Genomic DNA, 10,078 nt, shown 5'->3' on the forward strand with positions numbered 1-10,078 from the left:
GTGCCAGTAATATCCACCCTGATAGAAGACTGAAATATTAGAGTAATGCAGCTGCTCCAGTTACAAACAGAAGGCCTCAAAGGAACCACTGGAGAAGAAAGCTACAAAATCTTCATCTCTTTCAGGAGCTTTTGGTGCATGGGTAGTTAATTCCTCCTGGGATTCACTACTTTGTGCTTGAGACCTGGAGCATTCCAAAGACTACAACAGAGCTCAGTGGCTCCCTGCTGATACCTCTCAAGGGATTTTTGCATGTAATTCTTACAATATACAAAAATTAATCCAAAATTAGTTGTTTGAAGCAACAGGAAATTTGCCCACACTCCCCATGGAAAGTGGCAAACCAGCAAAAACAGATCCAATTCTGGCACAAGTTGCCCTCCAATCAGAAACCTTCAGAATTCCACCTTGGTCACAACTAGAATTTCAATGCCATTGTCTTCAGACATTGATGACATGTCTCACAATTACTTTTGAAATAAGGATATAGATTATATGGGAACATATTTGTATTTGTCACAGTGCTTTTTTTCCTTGTCCAGATGTAGTATTATGTAGAAAGTGTGCAGGAATCCATCAAGTACTTCCACAGCCTTCTGGAAACTAATGGCAAACTCCTAATAATATATGTTTCAGGTAGGTGAGAGTGATTCTGATATGCTGACATTAAGGACAACTGAAATTTTACTAGGAACATACTAATCATATTTTGTTTATTTATCGCTCTTCATCGTCCTCCTGATGTTTAGTTCCATACAATCTGGTATATGTGCAAAAAAGGTTATACCATAGGAGCAACTCCTAGAACAAAGTAAAACATTGCATTGTACATAAAGAATTGACTAGATGACAGAGGAAAGAATTGCTGTCAATGCTGAACATTGTAAATGAAGAGCTTTTAGTCTCTAAAGACTCCTCACGATTGATCCTGAAATCTCTAATCATTGATATATTCATTATATATTAAAAACACTAAGTGGCCTTCAAGAACCTACAGATACTCCAATTATAGATGGTGATGAAAACATAATGTTACTTGAGTAATTGAATATGAAGTAGCATCAAATGTGATGCGAAAGTTGTTTTTACCTGATTTTGCCATACGCATACCCCAGTTTGCTACATCAGCTTCTGACTAGTGAGTGGAAGAAGGTGTCCTTCCTATCCATCGGATCTCCAACGCCAGAGTCAGAAAATCTTATGCCTTCAGCAGCTCATGATTTCCTGCACCAAATATTGCCCAGCCCTCTACCCACTCCACTAATGTTGCCATACTAAAATCAGTTCACAGAGGCATTGCAAAGCTTAAACAAAAATCACAATTAGATCGCCATTTAGATATCGTGTGCAATTTGGGAGCAAGCTGTGATATGGAAGATATAATAACAATGAAGAAAAGTACAGCATAGACTTGCTCAGATGTGATAGTAATGAGGGGCTACAATTCGGAAGAAAGACTTCAGAAGTTTGTGCTTTTTTCATTAGAGCTGAGAAGCAATGATTTGATGGAAATCTGAAATGCTCTGATAGAATAAATAGTGATAAGATGTGTCCATCCATGAGATGATTACAAGATGCCACACATTAAATCACAAAAAATTAAAGGTTAGAAAAAATTGCTTTATGTAGAATCTGGAATTCTCTTTACAAACCAAGGGAATTAAATGCTTGAAAAGAAGAAATTGCTAAAGATAATGATGAATGAGAAGGAATAAATTTAAATGTGGAGAGAAACACTTGGTGGCTGGCAAGACCTGGAGAACATTCAGGCTTGGGATGATATGTGGCAAGTAACTTTAGCACCAGGCAAGTGCTAGACCATGACCATCTCCAAAAAGAAAAAATCTAACCATCTGCCCTTGATATTCAACAGCATTACCATTGCTGAGTACCTCAATATCAACATCCTGGGAGTTAATATCAACGAAAGACTTAACTGGGCCAGTCATATAAATACTGTGGCTACAAGAGCAGGAAAGTTGGGAATTCGGCAGTGAGTAACTCACCTCCTGATTCCCCAAAACCTGCCCAGCATCTACAAGCACAATTCAGGAGTGTGATGAAATAATCTCCACTTGCCTGGATAAGTGCAGTTCCAGCACTCAACAAACTTTTCACCATCCAAAACAAGTCGTCTGCTTGACTGGCACTCCATCACCACCTTAAACAGTCACTCTCTCAATCACCGGTACACAGTGGCTGCAGTGTGTATCATATATGAGATGCACCGCAGCAACTAGTCAAGGCTCTTTCAACAGCACCTTTCAAGCTTCCAATTCTAACACCTCGAAGGGCAAAAGAAACTGGACATGAACATCACCGACTGAAAGTCCCTCTCCAGTTCACACACCATCCTGATTTGGAGCCATATTAACTTTCCTTTGCTATTGCTGATTCAAAATCGTGGAACTCCCAAGCAACAGCATTGTGAGTGTACATACACGACATGGACAGCAGCAATTCGAGAAGGCAGTAAACCACCACCTTTTCAAGGGTGTTTAGGGATGGGCCACAAATGTTCATTTTGCAAGAATGAATAAGAACAATGCCTTGTTTTCTGCGTGTGCAAAGTTCCATGATTCTCCAATACTTGAGACTGGAGAAACTATGACAACAGTGCATTCCATTTTAACTCAGCAAATCAAAATGAATGAATTTCAAATAATGAACCATTTGTTTTATGTCTTAGGTAAATATGTTCATTGGCCAATTGAACTTTAACTGCATGCATTCCTATGTACTCATCAATTGCTTCTTGCAATCAATAATGGAGAGAGACTGATGTAAGAATAAACAGTGGGGCTTTATTGAAACACAGGGCAGAGCACCAGATCATACGTGCTTACTCAGAAACCTACAGCACTAGACCTACAGTTCCCAGTTGCCCACGCTGTATAGTGATTTGTCAGTGCTGTCACATGATCAGTACACTTGCATTCTCTTAAAGCTACAGGGTACCTCACTTTATATATGCCTTCCCCCGCCCCCAACCTTACTTAAAAGTACAGCTAACAAGCTTAAATCACATTAACTATTTACACAATAACTATTTACAGGTCAAGTCTCTCAGGAGGCCTTCTTTGACAGGCTGAGCGTCGTAGTCCAACAACCTCGGCTGGTGTCTCCAAGACCTCCTTTTCAGGAGCCAACTGCCCGCTAGGTCCCTCAGTGGGCACTGGCAGGTTGGACTCTCCAACTCCCTCAGCCCCACAGGCCCCACCAATACTTCTGAGTCGTGTGACCTTCCCTCTACCTGTGGAGCTGACTCACAGATAGTTGACGGCTGCATTTCACCTTGTAGGATTGGCGTTCTTTGGCAGGGATGATCCAGGTGTCATTGAATTACTTGGCCGCTTACCAACATACTATAGGAGAGGGGTCCAGTTATAGCGCTGACCTTGCCTAACAATCAATTTGGCCCATCTCAAAGTTCTTTGCGAGGTCCGTATCTCCTAATGAGAAAGTTCTTTCGTGCCCATGTCCATTATGCCTGGTCTACTGTGCCTCCTGGTTTTTCTTCACCCTCCCCTCTAAATTTGGCCAGATCAGAGTCAGGCGGGTGCCAGAAATTCTCATGAGTTCTGCCAGGGCAATGCCAGTCGTTGTGTGTGGCATGGCCCGATATGCGAATAAGAACCGGGCCAAGCTCGTACTGATGGAATACCCTTCCACCTTTTTCATCCTGGCTTAAAATGTTTGGACAGCCTGCTAAGTCATGTCATTGGACACTGGGTGGTAGGGGGAGGTTCTGATATGGGTAACGCCATTCAGGGTTATGAACTTTTTGAACTCCGCACTGGTAAATGCAGTCCTGTTGTCAGAAACAAGGACTTCCAGCAACCCTTGTATGGCAAAGCTCTGCCACAGCCAATCTAAAGTCGCAGCTGACATGGGCGACTGGACTTCATAAATGTCCATCCACTTAGAGTGGGAGTCAATCAGCAAAAGGAACATCGTACCCAAGAAGGGTCCCGCATAATCAATGTGGAGGCACACCCATGGCCGAACTAGCCATTCCCACTAATGCAATGGAGCTGAGAGGGGGAGCTTTTGCACTTGCTGGTATTGAGGACAGCTCTCGACCAGAGTTTCAATGTCTGTGTCCATGCCAGGCCACCACGCATAGTTGCGAGCGATCATCTTCATTCTGCTAATGCCCAGGTGGGCACCAAGTAGCTCGGCTAATAACGGCCTTCACCCCCTCAGTACCACAACAGCCCTTGCTCCCCATAGCAATATGCCGTCCTGACATGATAATTCATACTTGTGATCATAATAGGGCTTCATCTCCTTGGAGTCAGATCCACTAGACCAACCGTACAAGAACTTCTCATGGACATTTGACAGTAGCGGGTCCCGGCTTGTCCATTCCCAATTCTGTATGGTTTGAACAGGGGAGGAGTTCAGAAAATTTAGCGCTAAGATGAATTCCTGGGGAATTGGGGTTCCCCTTTGTTGGCTAGCGGGGGAAGGTGGCTTAATGCATTGGTATTTCCAATTTGAGTACCTGATCAATGAACAAAAGTGTATTCATAAGCAGCTAATATGAGCGCCCATCACTGTATGCAAACTAATGCAATGAGCGGTATCAACTTCTCTTCCCCAAATAATCCCAGTAGGAACTTACGATCAGAGATGATATGGAAATGGCAACCATGGGGATATTGGTGAAATTTACAGAGGCTGCACACATAGATGACCCCTCTTTTTCGATTTGGGAATACTGCTACTCTGCAACACTGAATGTGCGAGGTGGGCCTCTCTGATGCATCCGCCATCCTATGTGAAAGAACAGCCCCTATGCCATAAGGGACATGTCACATGTTAAAATGAATTCCTTTTTGAGGTCAAAGTGGACCAACAGGGTCGACAATCTCAACAGTCGCTTTGCTTTCAGGAAGGCATCCTGATGCGGGGCTTGCCAACTCCATTTTTGGTTCTTCTTAAGTAGGCCGAACAATGGAGCCAGGACAGTCGAAAGATTCGGGAGGAATTGGCCATAAAAGTTTCACATGCCTAAGAAGCCCTTAAGCTCAGTGGTATTTCTCCGGGCCGGCGCCTCATGAATGACTTGGACTTTCTCTTCCATAGGGTGCAGGCCCTGCGCATCAACCTTGTGGCCTAAGTAAATCGCCTCTCTGGCTTGAAACAAGCTTTTTTCCTGCTTTAAGCGTACCCCCACTTGGGCGAGTCGTTTGAGCACCTCCTCCAGATTTGCTAAGTGCTCCTCTTCGGTTAGTCCAATGACTAAAACATTGTCCAAGTAAAGAACAACATTGGGTAAACCTTGAAGCAAGTTTTCCATAGCCCTCTAAAAAATAGCACATGCACGCAAGACCTCAGAAGGCAGTCTTGTATATTGATAAAATCCATGATGAGTGTTAATGGTGACAAGTTATCTACAGTCCTTTTCCAATTCTACCTGCTGGTAGGCATGGCTCATATGTAATTTTGAGTATGTGGTGCCCCCTGCCAACTTTGAATATAACTCCTCAATCTTGGGTGTTGGGTGTCTGTCCATTTTGGCCACTTAATTTACAGTTAGTTTGTAGTCACTGCACAAATGTACACTTTGGTCTGACTTTAGCACAGATACAATGGCTGCTGCCTACTTAGCAAACTGCACTGGCTACAGGTTGCCCAATTTCTCCCGTCTCTTCAATTCGGCTTCTACCTTGTCCCGTAAGGGATTGGTCTGGCTCTTATAAACATGGGGGTTGCGTTTGGGTCTACAAGGATTCAGGCCTGTAGCCCTTGAATTCTTCCTAATTCATCTTTAAAATTGGAAGATTATCTTTGCAATAAGTCTTGTCAGCCTGTTGTAGCAATTTGAAAAGTTTCGGCCCATTTCAATTTAATCTGTTCGGGCCAGTTGAAGCCTATTCAGCTGGGTCCCTCTCCAGCTACCACTAGTGTGGGTAACATTTCAGATTGGTCTCCATTCTTCACCGAGACCTGCCATAACCCTTTCAGTCTTATTTCTTCACCCCTGTATGTCCTCAGCTTAGTGTTTGAAACTTTGAACTTCAAAGGGTGGGTTCCTTTACTCAGATATCTAAATGTGTGTTCTCCGATGATGGACATTGATGCTCCCGTATCAACTTCCATCTTAATGGATTGTCTATTGATCATTATGGCTACTTGGATTGGCTCAGTTCTACCGACCTTGAGCTTATATAATGAATGGACGTCTGAATCTATTTCATTTGGCTCTTCCATGAGGCATGTTTCACAATTTTTCCTTCTGCCTTTATAGTGTTGTTTTAGCCTTTCTCTGCTGTGCTGCATTATGTGGCCATAGCAATGGCAGAAAAAGCACTCGATTTGTTTGAGTTGTCATTCGCTCACTGGAGATCTGGATTTATTTCTCTCATTCATTTAGTGAGCTTTCACTGCTGTACTGTTGTTTTTAAAAGGCCTGGAGCTAGAGACCATTTCCCGCCTTTCTGTGGAGTCTGAAGTTTTTGCGCCTTTTGCCAGATTGTCCCACTTGACCAGATGGATGGCGCCATTTTGTGTCTCTTTTATAACTTCAGAATTTCTAACAGCACTCTCTATCATGGTAGCTAATTCTAATGCCTTATTAAAATTAGACTAGGTTTGGCTAGCATATGCCTTTGGATAATATCATCTCCAATCCCGCATATCACCTGGTCTCTCGACATATCACTAATGGACGTTCCGAATTCACAATGCGCAGTTAATGCCTTTAAAATGGCCACATAGTCAGCTATAGTCTCCTCTGGAAACCTGTTCCTTGAATTGAACTAGAAGCGCTGTATGGTAACTGAGGGCTTTGGACTCAGGTGGCTCTGTACAATAGTTATTAACTCATTGAAAGTTTTCGAGTCTGGGGCACTGGGTGATGTAAGGCTGTGGATCAGCCTGTACATTTTGCTCCCACATAAGGACAAACCAATCGCCCTCTTCTTCTCCTCCCCTATGATGTCATTAGCGGTAAGACAGAACGCTAGGCGTTCAACTTACTGAGATAAGTCATCTGAAAAGGGATTGAATGGATCGACATGCCTGAACTGCGGCATCGTGAACGACTGCAAAGGGACTGCACTTCCGATAGGCTTTCCAGTTAATGATGAATTTAGATGTTTGGCTTACCACAGAGTCGTGCTCTCTCTGGGGTCTTTTATAATTTTGTGTTCGTAGCCATTTTCATGAATTTACCCTTTTAAATGTATTGCCGCTTTAAGAGCAGTCACTTTTAAAAAAACTGTCTCTGTAGTTGTCGGCTTTTTTTTGCTGGGTTCCGCGCTCTTTTCGAGTTTTGGCGGGATCTCCGTGATCACGATTCCACAGGGTTCTTTTTAAGTTTTAAACTGCAGCACTGTTTCCTGCTCCAATTGCCAGCTGTTGCCTATTTTACAAGTCAAGCACAGATGCTTTTTCCAGTGCTTTGCTCACCCATCTTGTGGACTTACATTCAGGTGTCTTGCAATGTTTTTATCCTCGTCGTCACTTTTATGTCTTGGGTAAATGAGTTCATTGGCCAATCGAACTGTAAGTGCACACCTTCCTATGTAGTCATTAATTGCTATTTATAATCAATAATGGGGAGAGACTGATGTAAGAATGAACAGTGATGGTTTGTTGAGACATAGGGCAGAGCACCAGATCATACGTGCTCACTCAGAAACCTCCAGAACTAGACTTACAATTCCCAGTTGCCCACACTCTATAGTGATTTGTCAGTGCTGTCACATGATCAATACACTTGCATTCTCTTAAAGGTACAGGGTATCTCACTTTACCACAATTTGTTAACCACTTCCTAATCTAAGTTAACCATTAAAGGTATATATGCACTAAGTCTCTTTGGGTCACATGGCATATGTATGCTTCAAGAAGATATTTTCTTTCCAAGAAAGCATAAATAAATTTATAAATACACTTGACTAAATAAATAATTTACGTAAGAATTCTACCAATTTTGGCATTATCAGCATTTCAATCAAAATATATGTTTTATATATTACTATTAACAGGAATCAATGGGTGGCATTCAATTCGGAAAAGATTTGGATCCCGGTTTCCTAGCAGTAGCCTTTTTCCTGATTTCCACAAAATGCTTGTTGAAATGAGAATGAAGTATTGGATTTATCAGTTTGCCTTGGACTTCGACATCACAGAGTGTTTCATTGAAGGAAATGAAAACAGAGAGCTTCTTTTGGATTTCCTCATAGAAATGGCACATTTCATGAAGGCTGCCCTGTGGATCTGAAGGCTGAGGTTCTTCAATATTTACGCCAGCCTCAGTGCTCAAGAGAGGAGAATGGGAAAATTATTTTCAAGAGTGATTTGCATGCAATAGTGATTGACAATTAATTTGATCCCTATCAGTCAGTCATTATCCAACTAACTTCATGTTGAATTTTCTTAATAATCATATATTCTTGCTCCAGTTTCATTTGTGTTAAAGATCAAGTCATTTTAAGGTTCCGGTTGAATCAATATTGATATATTGATGGTTCTGAACTTAATAAAATAATTCTTCATAGGATCAAAAGTTAAAATTCATGGGTAAAGTGCTGGAGTTTTTAAAACATCTTCTTGTAAGTGAATCTGTTTAATGATTCTTATACATGATCATTCATTTTCCCCTCAACTATGCCAGTGTCCTTGCTGAAAGCTTAATTTGAATCATCTAAGAAATAGTAGCTGGGTTTTTTGTCATGGCAGAATCAATTTATTTGCTTTCCTTTTACTTCTGATATCTTTGTTCTTATTATCAGTTGCATTTTAAGGTATAGGCTCATTTATTCACTGATATTTCTGATGCAAGTAGCAATAACTGAAATATACATTACTTTGGATTGTTTCGTGCACTTTACATAAGCTTCTGTTTGTAGGTAGGGAATATTTTTGCTGACTAGCAGAATTATTTTGTATCATTTAATCTTACTTGATAAATATTGGTTTTATTGTCTGAACATGTCCATGTAAAGTATCAAAATCCATCTGCTTTAAATGTTGCAATGAAATGTGTGATACTCACCGAGTTTTAGATAGCTTTTGAAAGACTTTCAGCAATCAGTTTGAGCCATAACATACATTACTCCGGACCATCTTTGTGCATCTGTTTTAGGTTCAGTAGCCAGATAGGGAATATTTTTGCTGCAATTGTCTATTATTTAACCCTAAAAGTCTTTATACATATATTGCTGTGCAATGACCACATGATAAACATTTCAGAAGAGTCATGGAAATGTATAACTATGTTTGGTTTTGTTGTCCCAGCATACCTATGTAAAGTAAGCAGAGGACACCATACCTACAATAGTTTTGAAACATTTTTAACAATAACAGTAAAAGGATGCTCCTCCTTGCCAGACTATGTTTTTATGTGCACAAACATCCAATAGTTTACTGTGTTTTGTGATTTTAGTTGTTGGCAACTGATTTTTTGACCGGAATTGAATTAAAACAATTTTCTTTGTAAGATATCATGACTATCACAACTTTTGCAAAGTTTACACCTACAACCAGTACAATAAAACATCCCCAAATACTTCATTTAAGCACATTGATTGTGTGCAAAATATTTTGCTGCATGTCCCGCAGGCCCTGTATATCATAATTAGATTCAGCAGGATTGCACTCACATTTCAGTCACATCTGTGTGTGATCTTCAACATTAAGACTGAAGCTCCAGCCTTGATCATGATAGCATGGGACAATAATATAGCAATATGAATATTCACTGGAGATTGTCAATTATTGTGCTCTTTTAAAACAATATCAAAATGGAACATAATGAAATGCTATATGAATGCAAAATTTCTTGTTTCTTCATTCTTAAATATTAACATGTAAAAATTCATCTGGGGTTCATGCTCCCATTGAGGCAGGCCAAATGCTAACTTTGTGCTGCCTCCTCATTTACCTTATAGTGGCTTGCAGCTGAGTGCAACCTGAGCTTCTTGCCGACTGCCACTCAGCAGGGGGCCTAACAGTGTGCAAGGTTAGTGTGTATTCCAACTAGCTTCCAGCTGTTAAAGGCAATCTGTCCCTCTTAAAGGAGAGGGATCGAAAAGATGTTGCTGTTCACTGCCAGTGCTGCAAT

General features: G+C 41.1%; 1 pseudogene; it reads left to right on the plus strand.

The window, feature by feature from the left end:
- LOC121284668 overlaps positions 1 to 8,340 on the plus strand; it is an 83,977-nt pseudogene extending 75,637 nt beyond the window's left edge.
- The last annotated feature ends 1,738 nt before the right edge of the window (positions 8,341 to 10,078 follow it).

Source organism: Carcharodon carcharias, chromosome 12, assembly GCF_017639515.1.
Source record: "Carcharodon carcharias isolate sCarCar2 chromosome 12, sCarCar2.pri, whole genome shotgun sequence".
NCBI classification, from domain to species: Eukaryota; Metazoa; Chordata; class Chondrichthyes; order Lamniformes; family Lamnidae; genus Carcharodon; species Carcharodon carcharias.